We start from the raw sequence: 19,770 nt of genomic DNA, 5'->3' as shown, positions 1-19,770 counted from the left end.
CAGACTGTGCGGTGCAGGTGACTGCCTCCCCCCTCCCGCCCAGCCCCGTAAAGGCCCTGCTGCTGAGCCCCGGCCTGGAGGGCTGCGCGTTGGTCTCCCGTGCAGCAAAGCCAGAGGAAGGTCCGGGCCGCGTGCTGCGGGCAGGGCACTGGGGGGGGGGGGGGGGCTCCGCGCGGGGAGCTGGCCAGGGTGCTGACGGGCTTGCCCGCGAGGGACGCCGGAACAGCCCGGACCGACCGCGGGCCCGCGCTCTCCCGGGGACTGGCTGCGCGGCCGGCGGAAGGTCTGTGGCTGCTCCCGCCAGCAGGAAGAGCGAGGGGATGCTCGGGCCGCCGCCGCAAACTCGAGCGCCGTTCGCGGGTCAGGCTGGCGCATCTGTGCCACCGCAGAGCGGCTTCCCTTGGCCACACTTCCTGCGGCTCAGGCGGTCCTTTGCCAGGGCAGCCATCAGGATTCCGGGGCACCCCAAATGGCAGTGCAGGATCGCAGCCAGGGGTCCTGCTGGCCCTGGCCTTGAACCCGGGCACCCCACAGGGCTCCGCGGTGGCTGGAGTGCGTTCCCACGGGCGGACTAGAGCCAGAGACCCCCCCTTCTGCTCCTGGCCTCTTTCGGGGCACTCGGAGCAATAGTTGCTCCCCCAAACGCCCTCCACTGTCTGGGCCCAGGCCACCTCCGCGCCTTGCGAGATGGCGAGCAGCCCGCTTCGGGAAGTTCAGCAGCGCCCCCTCCCCGCCCGGCCAGGCCCGCAGCTCCTCTCGGTCGCCGGGCCCCCAGCAGGAGGGCAGAGCCGCTCCTGGCCCGGCGCGCTGCGCTGCGGCTGCAGGTGCGTTGGGGCGCGGCTGGTTTCGCGAGGCCAAGGCGGCTGCCGGGCTTCCCTGCCGACCGAGTTTCGCTCGGGACCGGGCTGCCCCGAGTGCCCCCGGAGGGCGGGAGCAAAGCGTCCCGAAGCGAGGGCTGTGCTCCTGGCTCCGGCCTCCCCGGGACCCCGTCTCCGGGCAGGCGGGGGCGGCTGCTGGAGGCCTCGCCCTTGCTGGCCGGCGCCCAGGCGCTTCCGCGGGACGGCCGGCGCCAGCTCGCGGCCGGTGTCGGATCCCGCGCCCTCGTGCTGCGTTCCGGGGCGCCGCGCGCTGGCGGCGGCGCTTCCGACGTGCTGACTTGGCATCGACCCCGCCATCTGCCTCGATCGATGTGGAGCGGAAGGGCACGCAGTCCGGGGGCGCCGGAGCGAGTCCCGGCAGACCGCGGCCCGTGACGGGCGGCGCGCGGCCGGCGAAGCCTCCCTGCGCGCTCTGCTCTGCGGCTGCACCGCCTCTGCCGGCGCGCCGGTCGGCGGCCTGCGCGAACCCGGAGGCTCTAGGACGGCGCGGCGCCCGGGCGAGCCTCGGACGCCGCCGGGGAGGCAGCAGGCGCGGCGCCCGGGCAGCCGCCCACTTGTGGCGGGCAGCGAGCGAGGGGCGAGCGAGCCGCAGGGCGGCCATGAGCCGCCGCTTCACGGTCACCGCCGGCGAGGAGCCGCGGCCGGCGGCGGCGGCGGCGGCGGCTGCGGCGAGAGGAGGCGGCGGCGGCGGCAACGCGCAAGGTAAGGAAGGGCGCGGCGCGGCTGCGGGGCGGCGGGAGCACGGGCGGGGCGCGGAACGGGGGCTCTCGGTTGCCGCCGCGGCCCCGCCATCTGCCTGGCCTGCTCCTCCTTGGCCGCGGGCGGGCGAGCTGCTGCGGGGGCGGGTCGTGGGGCGCCCGCCCTTGTCGCCGGCGCGGAGCGGCAGCCTTTCCCGGGCGCGGGACGGGGGCAGCGGCCCTCGCCGCTCGCAGGCGCGCTTCAGTGCGCGGCGGCCGCCGGCGGAGCAGCGCCCGCTGGCGCCGCGCTCCGCACCCCGAAGTCGCACAGGTGAGCGCCGCGGGGCTGCCGGACGAGTCGCTGCGCGCCCGCAGAGCCCGAGGGCCATTCATTGTCCCGGCGGGGGACGCGGGGAGGCCACGGCTCCCCCCGGCCTGGCGTCGCTCCCCGCGCCGGGAGCCTCCGGGCGCGCCACGCCCCCTCTCGGGCCGGCCTGCTCGTCCCCGCCGCCTGCAGCCCCTTCCCGTGCGGCCCAGGCAGCCTGGCCGCAGCCGCCTCGCTCTTGCTTGTCCGCCCCCCCCGCCCCCCCCGCGCGGCGCTTCTGGCTCCCCTTACCGGAGGAGCACCGAGCGGGAAACCTCACCCGGGCGGCGCCCGCACCCCCCCCCCCCGCCGCTTCTCGGAGGGGGCCGGGGCTGCCAGGCCGGTGCGGGGAGAGCCCCGGCTGCTCGGGGGCTTTGTGGCGGAGGGCTGGGCTCGTGCGTTCTTCGGTGCGCGTGGGGGGGCGCGTAAGGCGGGGGTCTGGAAGAAGAGGCCCCAGCTCAGACCACGAGCAGGTTGGAGCCATGTCCTCTGACCAGCGGTCTTTATTGGTCATGGAAGTGCACTCTGCATGAGCTCAGATGCACCCTTCCATATTTCATGCTCCTTTACCATGGGCAAGCAGATGCTGAACTGAGGTCTGGGGACTTCAGCTGCAGGCCCAGGCCCCAGCCCGGCAGCGGGCTGCGCCATCCAGCCCCGCGTCTGCCCAGGCTGCCTCCCGCCGGAGCAGGACTGCCGCGGGCTGCCTTGAGAAGGCCATGCTGAAGGTGAGGCGGCAGCGCAAGGGCGAATCTGGGAGCTCGGGTTCCCACGCCGGCTGCCACGTGCCCTTCCACAGGGACGGCTCGGGGCACCGCACGCCTGGCCTGCAGCCCAGAGGCCTCTCCAGCCCAGCTCAGGAGACGGCCCAAGGGGGAGCCCGCGAGGAGGCCGGAGCTCCCAGCCCAGGAGCTGGAATGGGGGCCTCTGCTCCTAGCAGCGGTCCAGGCCGCCAGGAGCCTCGTCTGGCAGGGATGAGCCTGGGCACTTGGCCTGACCCTGTTGCGGGGTTCCTCGAGGAAGCTGGCTCCGTTCCGCAGGGTTCCTGCCATCCTGCCCTCCCCGCCCCGCTCCTGAACGCTCAGCTGCAGGCAGGTGTGGGCACGAGGGCGGGCTGCGTGCTGGCCCTCCCCCTTCCAATCAGGCCCCGGTGAACCCCTTCGTTTCCATGGGTTTTCTGGGCCGAGCCTTCCTCACGCCGCTCTCTTGGGCTCAGGGCACTGGCACGCGCCTCATCTCTGAAGAAGCCCCTTTCATTTTCTGGAAGTTGCCTGTGAGCCCCGTCTATGAAAGCCTGTACCCCACCCCAGCCTGAGTGTGGTGTTGCTGAGTGGAGACAGCCCGGGGCGCCGAGGTGGCAAAGGGAGCCAGGGGGGCCGGGCTGGGGGCTCCCCGTGCGAGTCACTGGGAGAGGCAGAAAGGCCGGGAAGGCCCTGTGGGAAGCCAAGGGGAGTGCGGAGGAGCCCACCGCCCCCGCCCTTCTGCAGCAGCAGTGCGCTGGGGGCCTCTCATGCCACACCCCAAGGTGGGGGCCACTTTGTGCAGGCCAGGAGACCAGGTGGGGCATCTCTGCGACTGCCTCCCTCCCAGGCGTGTGGGTCGGCTGCCAGGATTCATTTGCTCAGGCCTGGGCTGAGCCGGAGCCGCTCTCTGTTCCTGCCCTGGAGGCTCCTGCTGCGCCGCTGCCAGTCTGGGACACAGAATCATGGAATAGTAGAGTTGGAAGGAGCCATGGGGGCCATCGGGTCCACCCCCTGCTGTTGCAGGACGCCATGTTACACCATCCCACTCTGATGGCCGCCCAGTTTCGCCTTGAATGCCTCCAGTGTGGGAGGCCCCACCACCTCTCTGGGCAGCTGGTTCCACTGCCGTGTTGCCCTGACCGTGAGGAAGCTTTTCCTGATGTCCAGCCTGAATCTGGGTTGTCCCAACTGAACTGATTATTCCATGTCCTGCACTCTGGCATCAGCGAGAAGAGAGAGATCTTGACCTCCCTCTTTGGGACAGCCTTGGAGGGACTTACAGAGGGACACCATGTCCTGCCTCAATCTCCTCTTCCCAAGGCTGAGCTGCCCAGTTCTGAGGGATGCGGGGCAGGGGGGTCTTGAGACACGTTCCCTGATGGCAGTCTCTGCCGCTGCTTGACTGTGGTGGGGCTCAGCGGCCCCTTCCTTCAGCCAGGTGCTGGTGGGGGGGGAGACGGAGACCAGCGCGAAGGCGGCTCCTCCGCTGTGCCCGCTTGCCATGGGCTACTGAGCCGCAGCGCGGGAGGCCTCTTGCCGAGGCCGGGCTGCTGCTCTTGGCTCTGGCTGCCCGAGCAGTTCCTGGACTCCACTCTGCACGCGCCCTACCAAGCCAGCCGAGGCCGTCTGCGGAGGACCGTTAGGGGTCTTGTACATTGCCTGACTGTGCTAGATGGGCAACACCAGCAAGGGGTGTGTGCGTGTGTGCGGAGACTGTTCATTGTAGGTGCACGCTCACAATGCAGCGCGAGCCCAGCGCAGGACCCGCTGCCACAGCCCCCATGCGCAGCCGGCTCATGCATGGAGCTTCTCGTAAGGCTCAGTAGCAGAAAAGAGCACAGCAGGAAGCATTTCGTTCCCTCTGTGCACGGCTGTCCTGACCTGCGCTTCTACTGTGGAAACATCTCCCTTCAGGCTTACCTTTACACATCCTGACCTTTATAACAGAGAATTATTATTATTATTATTATTATTATTATTATTATTATTATTATTATTAGACCCTCTTGCACTTCTGTGATAGAACCCCAAGTAACGAACCCTTGTTTCATTGTCAGGAAAATTTATATATTCTTCAGCTGGAAGGGAACGCAATGCAAGAAACACAGGTCATCTTAATTAGGGTGGAGCTTAGATGTTTGCAAACAGAAGGTGAAAGAATTCAGTGCAAATGCTTCTTACCAGGTTATCAGTGCAGGGTTCCCACTGCTGCGCAGATTCTGCACCTGCTGGCTGTGCAGGGGATGTGCCAGAGCCCACCTGGGCAATGAAAAATGGCTGGCTGGTCCTAGTTCCACCCTGGGGACCCAGCTTCCCCTCCCCAGGGCGGCTGACTCTGTCTGCAGTGAGCTGAGCCACCATCCCGGTTGGCACAAAGCACAGCTTCCACAAATGGTGGAACTGGAAAACGATCTGCAAACGAATTCTGGAATTTAAAAAAAAATCTACTACAGTCCAGCAGCAGAAAAGAAGCTGAGAGGAGCGCCACTGGGCATCCCTGGGATGGAATTCCGGGCACTGCGTTGCCACACCGGCATCGAGGGGCCCCTGCCAGAAGGGCCCTCCTAGCCACCTTCCGTGCGTCCTTAAAGGTGCCTCTCGAGGAGGAGCTCAGGTGACGACCTCAGGGCCCAGGCAGGCGTATTTGGAAAGGGGTGTTCCTTCGGACGACCTGCCCCAGCCATGCAGGGCTTTCAGTATTAGTGTAGGTACGCTGAATCGGACCCGGACTTCAACTGGGAACCAGCAAGGGTTGGAAGAGGACTGGCACAGCACGCTTGCGTCTGCCAGTTCCCGACGGCAGCTTTGCCGCCCTCTCTCGAACCGGCCGAGGTCTCCAGTCTGTCTTCAAGGCAGCCCCGTGCAGAGCGCATGGCAGTAATCCGAGCAAGGGGTTACCAGAGCACGGAACCGGAGCCGAGCGCCTTCTGTCGGACAGGCGCTTCGTCGGTAATTGGCCTGCGCTCCGGGCCTCAGTCAGCCTGCGACTTGAGTGACAGCTCAGGGTCAGGAGCACCTTCAAAGCACAACCCCATCCTCTGGAGGGAGTGCAGCCCCCCCCCCAGGACAGGTTTAATGTCACCCAGCTGGACAGACGACCCCCTCCCCTCCCCCAGCAGCTCCTCCATCTTACCTGGATTTCGTCTCCATTTACGGACCCTCATCCAGCCCATTACCAAGCAGACACTGGCTCAGAGCAGCCGCTGTCTCTCTGCCGGGGTAAGACAGAAAGGAGAGGTAGAGCTGGGTGTCATCAGTGGGGGGGCGGGGGGGTTGATCAGCAAAGCTCTTGCTGAAGCTGTGGAGGCTTGCAAAGTGTTTAAGAAATGGCAGAAAGACTGGACTGTGCAGAAGAACATCCAGAATCCTGGCTCTTCGGAAATTTGCCGTAAGGCCTGGATATTTCAGCCCTAGGTGAGGCTTGTGGCTAAGGTCCAGGTTAGAGCTGGGGTAAAAAAGAACCTAAATAACTAAAGAGCCGCTGATGCTGTTGAGGCTCAGCGGCCAGCATGGAGATGGATAGAAAAACAACCAGAGAGCTGGCAGTTTGGAAATCCGTCTTGAGCCTCAGTTATTTCAGCCCTGGATTGAGTCGGGTTAACACCCAGGTTATGTTCAGGGTTAGGAAAACCAGAGCCTTCTGGAGCTGTTGAGGCCTGGAATGTGCTCAGACGGGACAGAAAGAAGGACCTGTGCAGAAACACGTCTAGAAATCTGGCTTTATCAAGGGGTGGCCACTTCAGGTTGTGGTTAAGGTGCAGGTTAGAGTTAGGGGTAGACAAACCACGGTTCCTCTGACACGCTCGAGACTTGGGTCATCTCCAGCCTGGGCACAGTGAATGTGCCGCGGAGAACAGCACCCGGAAACCTGCCCTTATGGAAATCTGCCTTGCGCTTCAGGTATCTGAGTCCGTGACGAGCGTCGGTGGTGAGGTCCACGTTGGGTTCGGGTTGGAAAACCCAAGGCCCCCATGAAAGGGCAGAACCAAGGAGCTCCGGTGAGTAACTCCCAGGAACTCGTCATTTGGAAATGCGTATTGAGGGCCTGGGTCTTTTGGCTGTAGATTCGGTTCATGTTAAGGTCCAGCCTCAGATACTTCAGCATTTAGAGTTGGGGTGAAGGTCCAGGTTAGGCTTAGGGTTAGGCTTAGGAAACAAAGGTCCCTTGGGAGCGGAGCCTTGGGATGTGCTTAGAGTGGGCAGAAAGAATGAACTGGGCAGAAAATCACCCAGAAAGCTGCCCTTTTGAAGCCCATCCTGCGCCTGGGATACGTCAGCTCTAGCTTAGGGTTCCGGCCTGTCGGCAGCTGGGGCCTGGGCGGCTGACGGACTGGCATGGCACCAGACCAGGCAACGAGGCCAGGGCCCGCTCCAAATCGGAAGCCACAGTCCAAGATCAGTGCCAGCAGCAGAGGAGCAAGGTGAGTCCAACCCAGGAGGCAAATGCATTGGAGGCAAGGAGAGGGTCCCTGAGGCCTGGGGCAGCAGCAGGAATAGGAGCCAGGGGCGGCCCAAGAACTGGAGCAGGGTCACAGGCAGGGTCCGGGACCAGCGGCAAGGCTCAGGGGTCGCTCACCGCACACGAGCAGCGCTTCGGCAAGTCTGAAGACCTTTCTCGCCTGGGTGGGCTCTGGAGGGAAGAGCAGTGCTTGCAGAGTGCTTCCCCGGGGCTCCCAGGTGGTGCTCACGAGAGCCCTGGCAGCCGCAGCAATCCTGCAACCACCAGGGCTGCTGTGCTGGTCCTTGGCCAGCAGATGGAGCCCTGAAGCTGCTTTGGATCCTGACAGTGTGCAGTTAGGGTTAGGATCAGGGTTAGGGTCAGGGTTAGGGTCAGGGTTATAAAACCAAGGTCCCTCTGAAGTGTTCCGGCTTCAGTGTCTTTAGACCAACCAAGCTGGGCAGAAAACCCCCAGGAACCTTGAATGCTGGAAATCCTTCTTTAAGGCCAGGTTATTTCATCTGTAGATCCTCATTAGGGTTGGGGTTAATAAAACCAAGCTCGTTACGTATCTGTCCAAGCTTGGATCCTATTTTGAATGGGCAGAATAAATTAGTTGTGTAGAAAAACATATGGATCCTTTCACTTTGGAAATCCATTTTGAGCTTTGGAGATTTCAGTCTTAGGTTAGATTTGGGCTTAAGATGCACATTAGGAACAGGTTGGATAAACCGCGTTCCCTTTGCAGCTGTTCAGGCTTGTATCGTTTTTAGAATGGGCAGAATGGATGCACTGGGTAGAAACACGTCCAGGAACCGGCCGTTTTGGAAACCTGTCGTGAGCCTGAGTTATTTGAGCTGTAGGTTAGGGTTGGGGCTCAGGTTCGGGGAAGGGTTCGGGTTAGAAAAACTAAGGTCCCCTGGGAGCTATCGAGCCTTGGAGTGTGTTTGTTGTTGTTAGTCGCGAAGTCGTGCCTGACCCATCGCGACCCCACGGACAACATTCCTCCAGGCCCCGCTGTCCTCCACCATCCCCTGGAGTCCACCCAAGCCCACACCCACCGCCCCAGTGACCCCATCCAGCCCCCTCATCCTCTGCCACCCCCTTCTTCTCTTGCCCTCCATCGTCCCCAGCATCAGGCTCTTCTCCAGGGAGTCCTTCCTTCTCATTAGGTGGCCAAAGCATTTGAGTTTCACCTTCAGGATCTGGCCTTCTAAAGAGCAGTCAGGGTTGATCTCCTCCAGGACTGACCAGTTTGATCGCCTTGTGGTCCAAGGGACTCGCAGGAGTCTCCTCCAGCACCACAATTCAAAGTGTGTTTAGAGTGGGCAGAAAGAATGAACTGGGCAGAAAATCATCCACAAACCTGCCACTTTGAAAAGTCTTGAGCCTGGGATAGTTCAGTCCTAGACTAGGATTAGAGATAAGGTCTGGTTTCAGGGTTGGGTTAAAAAGCCACCACCCCTCTGAGGCTGTTGAGGGTTGTATCATCTTTAGACTGGGCAGACAATGGGCTGTGCAGCAAGGCATCCCGAAACCCGGCATTTTGGAAATGCGTCTTGAAGGCAGGGTATTTCAGCCCTGGCTTCATGTTAGGCTTAAGCTCCGGGTTTGGGTTAGGGTTAAAAAAAAGCAAGGTACCTTTGCATCTGTCCAGGCTTGGGGCTTGCTCTGAATGGGCAGAATGGATAAGCTGTGCAGCAGAATACCAGGAAGCTGCCATTGTGCAAATCGGTCTGCGGCCTTGCGTATTCCAGCTGCAGATGTGGCTTCATGTTCAAGTCCAGGCAGGGGCTCTGGCCAGAGTAACGAAGGCCCCTTGGAAGCGGCTGTGACTTGGAACATACTTTCTATGGGCTGTGCATTCAAAGGTCCAGAAGCCTGAGTTCTTAGCAACTTGCCTTGATGCCTGATGTTCCAGGGTTATGATATCCTGAGGGCTAAGTTACCAGTTTGGGTTAGTGTAAGGAAAATCAAGGTGTCCCTGAAACTGTTGAGCCTGTAACGTCCTCAGGATGGATAGACTGAATGGGTCGTGCAAAAAACACCCACAAGGCCAGCCTGTTGGAATGCCATCTGGAGAGAGGCTCATTTCAAGCACAGATTTGAGCTGGCGCAGAGGCCCAAGTTAGCGTTAGGGCTAAGAATGAAGGTCCATCCGATCCTTCCGAGGCTTGGCGCGTGCTTTGAATGGGCGGAATCAACAAGCCATGCAGAAAAGCACCCCGAAACCTTGAGCCTCAACTATCTCTGCCCTAAATCAGGGCGACTGCTAAGGTCCAGGCTTGGTGGTACAGGAACCATTAGAGACACTTGCCATGGGACCTTGTTTATCATTGTTCCGAGCTCATTAATATTGGCTTTCCTGAAGTCCAGGGTACACGTCTGGCTACATGTGGCTTTTGCTTCCTTCAGGATCAAGAATTCGCGTATGGCATGGCCACTTTTCCTCAGAGTTCTTGCAGCTGCCACTTGTCCACTGCATCTTCCCTATTGGTTAGTATCAAGCCAGGCATAGCTGTTCCTCTCATTCCTTCCCTCGTTTGCTGTTGGAGGAAGTTACCAGCAACATATTAGGAATCTCTTGGAACGACCCTGTTTGGCAGAATTTGTCTCCCAGCAGATACCGGGAGATTGAGATTCCCCATAATGACGGTGTCGTGCCTCCTTGAAACACTGGTGGTTTGCTTTCCGAAAGGTTCATCCTCTTCTCCTTGACTGGGTGGTCGTGATGGACTCCAAACACTGCCTTCCTTTTATGCCTGGCTCCAGTTATATTACTCCAGACGCTCTCTGTGGAGCTAGTAAGCACATCCTCTGTATTTCTGTGCAGATATATGTCTCTTTAACATATAGTTCGTATAGTCAATGATGTGGATGATGTACATAAATCAACATCCTGAGGAAATTCAAATTGCGAAAGGCACCGCCAGATTCTGCAGCCCACAGAGGTCTGTGCACAGCCGTTAGTTCTGCAGCGGCCGAAAGGAGTCCCTCCCCGGCCAGCGAGCCAGTGGTCGGGGCCGTTGCGCCCGGTGGCCGCTGGGCCTTCGGCCATCCTGTGCCGCTCTCCTCTGCGGACGCATGGCTGGTCCGGGCCTCCCGGCGAGGCTGACAGAGGGCCAGCCTGAGCGTTCTCCAGGAGCCCCCCGCAGACCTGGCCCTGGTGGGCCGAAGCCGGGCGTGGCCCAGGCGTGCACACGCCTCGGGGGATCGCCCTCTGTGGGCTGCAGGTCGGGGAGGGCCCCGGGCCCCGGGCCCCAGCCCCCTCCCTCCCTCAGGTGCTTGCACAAGGTGCCGTGCAGGTTCGGGAATGCAGCCTGTGTGGGTCACAGTTTTAGGTTTTTAAATAACATGCCGCTTGCGGCTTTGGTTTCATCGATGGTACGTTCTTAAAGTATTGCATATGAAGTGAGTCCAGTAAGACAGGAGCTGGTGAGCCAGGATCCGGCATCAGCTCAGCATCCCAAGGAACCTTCACGGGGCACATGGCCCTTTCTGGGGAAAGGAAGCTCCATGCATGGCCACGCACCCAGCTGCCACACCGGGCCGCTGTCCGTGGCCGCCGGCCACTTGGGGCTCTGCTACAACGCGCCTGGCAAAGTCTCTGTCTTGCGCCAATTGCACGGAGCTGCTTAGCAGGACGTGCAAAATAACCTGCGGCGGCCATTGCGAACCGGGCCAAAAGTGCAGGCTGTCCTGTTGCCTGCCTTGCGTTGCCGGAGATTTCCTGTGAAAGCCTCGAATTTGCATTGGCCCTTCCTGAAACAAGGCCACACGCTGCCCTTTTCTCCACATCCATTATCTTAGCCTTGATCAGAACTACCCCAGTTTGGGTTGCAACAGTTACTGCTTTCACCAAAGAAAGTTCTGAAAGAAGCAGGCTTCTGTCCTGGCCCCAGTGCGCTTCAACATCCTTGCTGATGATTTAGAAGATTACGTGCAGGGAAAGTTAATCAGATTTGCTGACGATACAAAACTGGGTAGAAGAGCAACACCCTAGAAGAGAGAATGAAGATCCAGGGTGATCCTGACAAACTTGAATGCTGGGCCAAAAGTAACAGAAAGAGATTCAACAGGGAGAGGCGCCAAGGCCTCCACTTTGGAAAAAGAGGCCAAATGCACTGCTATTGGATGGGGAACATGTGGCTCAACAGAACTGAAAACCCCTTTTTTTTTGGACAACAGGCTAAATATGAGCCAACAATGTGATGCAGCCGCCAAAATGGCAAATGCTATTTTGGGATGCATTAACAGAAGTATTATTTCCAAATCATGAGAAGTAGTAGTTCTTCTATACTCCTCACTAGTCAGACCTCACCTGGAATATTGTGTCCAGTTCTGGGCATCAAGTTTTAAGAAGATGCAGGAAAATTAGAAAGGGTCCAGTGAAGGGCAACCAAAATGATGCAGGGTTTGGGAACACTGCCCTGAGAGGAGAGACTGAGGGAACTGGGCATGTTCTGCCTTGAGGAGAGAAGACTGAGGGGGGACATGGTGTCCCTCTACAAGTCCCTCCAAGGCTGTCACAAAGAGGGAGGCCAAGATCTCTCTCTTCTCGCTGATGCCAGAGTGCAGGACACGGAGTAATCAAGTCAAGCTGCGACAACCCAGATTCAGGCTGGACATCAGGAAAGGCTTCCTCACTGCCAGAGCAATACGGCAGTGGGACCGGCTGCCTGGAGAGGGGGGGCTCCCCCACACTGGAGACATTCAAAAGGAAACTGGGCAGCCCTCTGAGTGGGAGGGTGCAACTTATCCTGCAGCAGCAGGGGGCTGGACCCGATGGCCTTCATGGCCCCTTCCAACTCTACTCTTCTGCGATTTGAGCACAAGGCACATTTCTTTTCCCAACAAGTTTGTCTCTAATAATCTCATTAGCCAGCATGCCAAACTCACGGGGGCCACTGGGTCTCTCAAAACAGCAATATACTGTAACATTGACTCTCCTGGTATGTGGTTATGCAGGCAAAATTTAGAACGATTAGCTTCCACATCCACTTCAGGCGCAGAAAAATTCCTCAGCCCAGCAAGGGCAGCCTCCTGTTCATCTTTGGTGTGAGGAAGTACATAAGGCACACACCGTCCCTCTTCTCCCAGGTAGGGGAGACGCAATGTAAGTTTCCAGACACTTCTGTGTCACTGATCACAAGCAGGTAGTTCTCAAACATCCGGCTCCAAGAAGGAAAAGCCCTTGGAGGCTCACCTGGGCTTTGCAAAAAAGGTACAGGTGGATTTAAAGGTGAAAAAGCCTTCCTTGTCCCCAGCTTGAAGCCTCCACTCCAGAATCAGGATCAAGTTTTATTTGAAACCCAAAAGACAAACTGGCTAAGCGACACTCCAGCGCACGCCTCTCCCACCCTCCTCCCCTTCTTACGTACCCAGCCCTTCCCACGGAAACAGACCTCCCACAGGGACGCACCTCCGCACCGCCACGGCCACGGCCTCCACACGGCAGTCGCTGGGGACACGGCTGGGGGAGCTGCCGCACGCGGGCCCGCCGTGGGCTTCCTCGGGGCTGCCGTGTGCCTGGAGCGCGGCCTGCCGGACGGTCTGATCCTGCTCCGCTCGTGCTCTGGCACGCAGAAGCGGCCGCACAGAAACTCCCACCGGGCCGGACGGGCAGCAAGACTGTGCACCGGCCCGAACAAGCCGCCTGCCGGGCTACCCATCCGGATGGTGCGGCAGCTGCAGCCGTTCGCCGGGCAGCAACGCCCCGGCCCCCGCCCTCTCCCGAGCCAGTGCCCTCGTGGCCGGTGGGCGCTGTCTGCAGCCTGCCTCCACCTGGGGGCGGGAGGGGGGGCTGCGGGGTGGAAGGGGCTCGCCTGCCTGCCTCTGGGGCTGGGCTCTCTCCCAAAGGCCCTTTCCCTGTCCTTCGCTGCGCGCCCTCTGCTTCCACGGCCCGGGGCTCTTCTGTCGGGATGGGGGGGGCGCTGCTGCCGCATCCCTGGAAGCTGCTCCCCCCAGCCTCTCCGCTCCAGGCCTCACCATTGCACCTCGTGCCTGGGGAGTCCAGGGCTCCTGCACGGTGCAGACGCGCCCGTGCCTGTCCGGCCCCCATCCGCTGCCCTGCGCAGCCGCGCCTCACCGCAGGCCCGGGCGGCTTTTGGCCTCTGCGGTGCTTCTCCGGCGCACGTTCACCTGAACAGCCAAGCCACTCCCGACCAGAAGCAGGAAGAGGCTGCCGCCACGCTCACACGTGCACGGGGCTTGCGGGCGCTTCTGCCTCGGGGCGGAGATGCTCCGCCCGCGGGGCTCCCCCCGACCGTTCCGCGCAACGCAGTCCTGCCCGCCAGTCCTCGGGTGACGGCGCTGCCGCTGCGCGGGGACACAGTCTTTTCGCCTTTGCAGGAACGGAAGGCTGGGGCGCGCGCGTTCAACCGCGCTGGCTCTGCCCCTCTGCCCCCGCCGTGCCCCGGTGCCCCGGGCCCCCTCTGCCCGGTGGGGCGAGCAGACGGCGGAACGGGCCCCGGCTTCCTTGGCCACGCGCCCCCTCTGCTGGCGAAAGGGGTTGTTGCAGGGCCGCAGCGAGGCGCGCGCGCGCGCGGAGCGGGGGGGTCCCATGCCCGCTCTCGCAACTCGTGCCGACGCTGCCGCATTCCCCGTGCAGGATGCGCGCCTCGGGGAAGCGGCTCCGCGCGCGCGCCTCCTTCCTTCCTTCCCGGCAAGCCCGCCGCGGGGCGAGTGCCGTGGCGAAGGAGCAGCCCTGCTTCGTGGGAAGTCGGCGTCCGTCACAGCACGGGAGGGGTCCTGATGCTGGAGAGGCCGCGCGGGCGGGGGGCCCCGGCAGGGCCCAAGTTCTCGAGCACCGCTGCACAAGGCTCCTGGTGGCAGGCAGCCCGACGCCCCAGGGCTGGTGGCGGTGGGGGGCCCTTCGCTATCCGGGCCCCTGCATGTGGCACAAGCAAAACCGAGCACTGCCTGGGGCCTACGCCTCGGGGGAGGAGCGTGCCCCATAGAACTGCTCCTGTGGAGATCTGGGCTGCTCTGGAGCCCTGGCTCGTTTTGGGCGGGCGGGCGGACATGAAAGGCTGCAGGCTGGTGACAAAGCCTGGAAGGACGACCTGCGGGCCTACTCGTGTAGGTTACAGCACGGGCTGTGAGCTGGGGGATGCCAGCTGCCCCACCGTTTGGCACGAAGCTAAAGCCCTCCGTGCCGCTGGCCATCTCTCCAGCTTGCAGAAGCTGATTCCACGGGGCTGCTCTGCTCTGCGCTGCGGCCCAGGCCTCCTTTCACCCGAACCAAATCTCCCACGCATCCGCCTCATGGGATGACCCCTCTGAGTTCTGGAATTATGGGGGGCAGGCAGAAGCGTCTCCCCCTCCACCCCTCCGTGCCAGGCACGATCCTCTCCACTTTGCCTTGTCCCGCCGAGCTGAAGTTGCTGCCGCCCCGGACCCTCTCCGTGCTTCTTGTTCACGGTTGCACCCAATGGCGCGACGAGCGCTTTGCACAGTGTTCATGCATCAGTGCTGCACAGACCGATGCAGCCCCAGCGGTGCGGGTGCTCAAGGAGAGGCTGGACATGCACGTGGTGGGCCTGTCATGAGCAGAGCCGGCTGGAGCCGGGGGTCAGACTAGGTGGCCTGGGAGGCCCCTTCGGACTCGCCCTGTTCCTGTGCCTATGATCCTGGCAGTTTTATTTTCAATGCATTTTCTGATTATGCCTAACGTGGAGTTAGCTTTTTCCACCGCAGCCACCAACACGGTTGTCCTTTGGATCAGGCTGCCCACTGCCACCCAGCAGCCCTTTCTGGCTCAGTCACCACCAGGTCCCACCAGCTTATACTGGACGTTGAGCTTGCCCGGGCTTCCCTGAACCACATTTGCCACGTCAGCGCCCCGTCTCCCAGCTTGGAGACCTCCCTTCGGCACTCCTCACAATGCTTTGCGTTTCAAGCACCCTCAAGAGTTTGGTGCATCAGCAGACGTGGCCTCTTGCTCACTCCTAATTCCAAATAATTCGGCAATCAATGGAAATGTTTTGGTCCTGGAAGAAATGCCCGCCTTCTATTCTTTAACCAGTGGCTGGTTTGTAGAGAACATCCCCTCTTAGCCTCTGCTGCTAAGTTTGCTCAGAAAGCAGGAACGTTCCCAAAAGCCTTTTGGAAGGCCAAGTAGGCCACGGCCCACCAGATCATCTCGGTCTATCTGCTGGAGCCAGGGGTCAGACTAGATGGCCCAGGAGGCCCCTTCTGACTCACTCTGTTTCTGTTTCTATGTTTCATCTGTTATTAACACTCGCAAAGCACTCTGATAGGTTAGTGAGGCGGGACATCCCTTGCTGAAGCCAGGCTGATGCATTGTTCCGCAGGACTTGTCCCTCTGCGGGCTTACGGAGTCTGTCCTTAAAAGCACTCTCAGCCAATTTACCCAGAACAGACAGCAGGCTAACCAGCCTGTAATTTTCCAGATCTGCCCTGCCCCCTTGCTGGATCTTAAAAAAAAAAAAAAAAACTGGTTAGATTGGCTGTTCCCCAGTCCTGTGGTACAGAAACTGACCTAAGGGACATGTTACATACTTTTGAGAGAAGAACGGCAAACCCATGTTTGAGTTCTTCAGGAACTCTGGGTTGGATACTCTCTGGGCCTGGTGATTCATTGAATGTCAGTGCACAGCTGAGGCTGAGCCGGTCCTCTTTCGCCACCTCTACCTGCCTGGATTCCTCAGACTCCCTTTCTGGACGCATCGGTGCAGCAACAGTCATCAGTCTGCGACTCCTGCAGTGATGGCAGGCAGTTGAAAACGCTGCATTCGGCTTCTGCACTATCTTCTTATCCCCTCTTCAACGCTCTGTTAATTCCATTATCATCCCAAGATCCAACTGCTCCTCCAGCTGGTCTCCGTCTTCCAGGACATTTTAAACAAACCTCTCATGTTGGGCTTGATGCTGTTAGCAAGATGCTCCTCCAACGGTTTCCTGGCCGTCTCTGACTGGCTGTGGGCGTCCCTTGGGCAAGCTCGTGCTCCCCTTCGCTTTCGCGAGGTGGGCAAGATGCCCCTTCCCTGGAGGAAGCCACCTTCTCTCCAGGACCGTCCGGAGCCGCACTGGCGGTTTCCTGGACGTTGCGCTGCTTTCCTCCCTCGCTGTGCTCCCGTGTCACCAGCAGCCGCCCCGCGTGGTGCTTGCCACAGGTGGCCCTGTCGACCTCGGTGTTCCTGATGCCCGTGGTGGCCACTCGGCTCCCTCCCACCATCTCCACCTCTTGCAGCCCTCCAGGTGGTCTCCCGGGAGACCCCGGGGACAGGAGGGGGCTCCTCTCACGGGCAGCCACGATGGTGCGCCACGTTTGGTCTGCCACGGCTGTCCAACTGCCTCTGCTGTGCAAACAGGCTCACGCCCAGACCTGCAGCAGAGAAGGCGAGGGGCTGGCTGGGCACGCTCCCCTCCTGCCCAGGGGGTTCCTTGATCCACACCCATTCAAAAGGGGGTGCCTGAGAGAGGCCCCCTCCGTGCCCAAGTGGGTGGGGGGTCCATCACAGCTGGGGCCAGAGCTGCCCGCTGATTCTGCCACCCACCCCCCTCCTCATGTTCACTTCTGGGAGGGGTGACCCTGCCCCACGCCCAGCACCTCTCCGGAGTGGCAGCAGTGCGGTGGGGGGAGAGGAGGAGGCGGGGTTGTGGCTTCTGCCTCCAGTCGACACAACAAGCCACCTTGGAATGGTGAAACCAGGATTTCCAGGCCACGGGAGCCCCAGCGAGGCCTGTCCACAGGGCTCGGATGGCACAATAGGCTGGCAGCGGCTGGAGAGCTCCACGGCTTGTCCATGTGCAAACACGGCCTCTCTCTGGGCTTCTGTCGTGGTGGTGCTGAAGGGACAGTCTGGGCTCCCTTCTCTCCCTCTCCCGACGTTCCTTTTACCAGTCCTTCACTGCAGGGCCGTAGCGGCGAATCCAGAGCAGGCTGGCACGGCGGGCAGGCAGAGCCCTCTCTGTCGGCCTATGAGCCCAAGCCGCCCAGCGTCGCCCCAGCAGCCGCACATCGGGTAACAGCGCACATAGGGGCCGTGCGCGCGCTCGGAAAGGAGGAGTGGCACCAGGCGATGGCGACACGAGCGCGACTCATTAGCCACGACTCGTCCGAGCTTTCACATGGCTGGTCAGTGCGACGCCAAGGATACATATATATTTGCTTGGACGGGCTGTGAGTCATTTTTTCTAAACTAAAACGTCAGTTTTCAGGTTTTATTGCAGTGTTGGCACTTATTTATCACAGAGGGTTTTCGGTTGCAGTTTCGGTGCTCGGTCTCTAAAAGGTTGACTATCACTGGGTTAGGGTTAGAAAAACGAGGTGTCATGGGATCGTTTTGATGGTAGGAATGTGCTTAGAATGAGCAGAAATGTTGAGCTATGCAGAAAAAGCTACTCAAGGGAGGCTTTTTCAAAATCACCCTATGTTCAGTGGAACTTTGGCCCTATATTAGAGTTAGGGGTGTGCACCAGGGTAGGGTTAGGGTTAGACAAACGAGGTGTCCTAGCATGATTTTGATGGGTGGAATGTGTTCAGAGTGGGCGGAAATGATGAGCTGTGCAAAAAGCTACTCAAGGAAGGCTTTTCCAAAATCGTCCTCTTTTTAATGGAACTTTAGCCCTGTATTAGGTTTGGGTGTGCACCAGCGTAGGGTTAGGCCAGTGGTGGTGAACCTATGGCCTGCATACCACAGCGGGCACGCAGAGCTCTCTGTGTCAGCACATGAGCCCAGTGGCCCCAGCATCGCCCCAGCAGCCAGACATCGGGTAACAGTGCACATAGGAGCCATGCGCACGCTCGGAACGGATTAGCTGTGCCGGGTGATGACGTAACGGGCTGTGACTCATTAGCCGCGACTCGTCCGAGCTTCCGCATGGCCAGTCAGTGCATTGCTAAGGATATATTTATATTGGCTTGGACTGGCTGTGAGTTGCTTTTTCTAAACAAAACCTCAGTTTTCAGGTTTTATTTCAGTGTTGGCACTTTGTGATAAATAAGCGGGTTTAGGGTTGCAGTTTGGGCGCTCAGTCTCTAAAAGGTTCGCCATTGCTGCTTTAGTTGAATTTCCTCTGTTGAAGTAAAATGCACCTGTGGAGCATCTTTGGTGAACTACCAGAACTGCGTCACGGACTAATCCTGGGACCCCCCCCCCGATCAAATTTGGGATCGCCACCCCTCTGTTCAGTTCCACAGCCAACTGTTCTAGCACACAACTGTTGAGAAACTCGACCTCTTTGTCAGCGCTGTATCCTGTGCTTATCCAGCTGATGTGTGGGCTGTTGGTCACCCATTATCGCAGCAATGCCTCCTCCTGAGGCCTCCCCGATTCGATTCGCTTTTCCATTTCAAGCTCACCTTGCACGTTCTGGTCTGGGGGGACAGTGGCCGACTGCAGGACTGAACGAGGTTTGGAGCCAAAATTGTCGCTGACCATCCACTGGTGGAGCCTGCGCACAGGTGGGTGCGCATGCGTGCCCACATGCAGCCTCTCCCCCAGCACATACTGGCTGCAGCCCCCAGGGCTAAGGGGGCGTGTGCCCCGGCCTGGGCCACGGGCAGCGCCAGGGTGTGAGAGCTCGCTTCCGCCTGCCCAGGTCGCGGGAGCGCTGCCAGATCTCTTCTCCTGGCCTTCCCGTGTTCGCAATGTGATGAGGCAGCTCCGCTCCGTGGCGGCAGAGTGGAAGCTGGCTTTGGAGGGCTCTCCTGGGGCCCTCTCTGAAGCTCTTCTGGCTTTTTGACCTGTGTTGGCTTGATGTAGGGGCCAGTTTTCCAGAGTTGCAGTTCTAAAGTAATGTCAGTGGATTAGTCATTTTGATACTGCATTGTGAAACAGGCTGGCAATACGTCTGCCGCTTGGCGGAGAATATGGGCAGGAGGGTCGAGTTGCTCTGCGGGATCCTCAGGGGGTCCTTCGGGGCCGATCGCATGCTATGTGGATGCCCTGCACTAGGCCTAACCCGCCTCTGCCGCCACCGCCACTGGCTGGCGAGTGGCTTTATTTCCAGATGCCCGGTCACCAGAGCTGCCGGGGTGCCTCACAGAAACATGAACATGTAATACAAATGCAGTATAAAACAGAAAGAATATGAACGCCACAAAAGGCACAGAAGAAAGAAAGAAAGAAAGAAAGAAAGAAAGAAAGAAAGAAAGAAAGAAAGAAAGAAAGAAAGACAGACAGACAGACAGACAGAAAGACCCAATTTAAAGCCATCATAAAAACTGCAGTAGTTTACACAAATTAAATCACAAGACCTGTTAAGGAGCTGGCATGAGCTCCCAATGTAACATTAACGCTAATTAAATGCCCCGTCACAGAGAACAGTCTTGCCCTGGCCCCGAAGAGCTCCCGGACTTGGCCCAGGCAATTCCAGATCCTGGGGTGGGGAGGGGGCGCCCCTGAGCAGGCCCTCCTGCCGGCGGCCGCCAGCCGAGCCCCCTTGCAGGGGGGCCTTGGCACCACGTCCCCCCCCCGTCCGGGCCCCTCTCTGCGCCCTGCCCACCCACACCCCCGCCGGGCGGGAGGGCCAGCCAGGCGCGCTCCCGGCCTGGGCAGGGGCCTCCGCCCGGGGGGGCCGCGCGCAGGCGTCGGGGCGCGGCTTGCGCTGGAGCCGGCGACCACCTCCGAGGGGCGGCCTGGCCAGGCCGAGGTCCCGCCGCGTCCCCGCCCGCGCCCGCCGCCCCCGCTCCCGGCGGCCC

Source organism: Varanus komodoensis, unplaced genomic scaffold (genome assembly GCF_004798865.1).
Source record: "Varanus komodoensis strain SLA01 unplaced genomic scaffold, ASM479886v1 scaffold117, whole genome shotgun sequence".
NCBI lineage: Eukaryota > Metazoa > Chordata > Lepidosauria > Squamata > Varanidae > Varanus > Varanus komodoensis.
The sequence above is the reverse complement of the archived record's forward strand: the minus strand, read 5'-3'. Positions refer to the sequence as shown.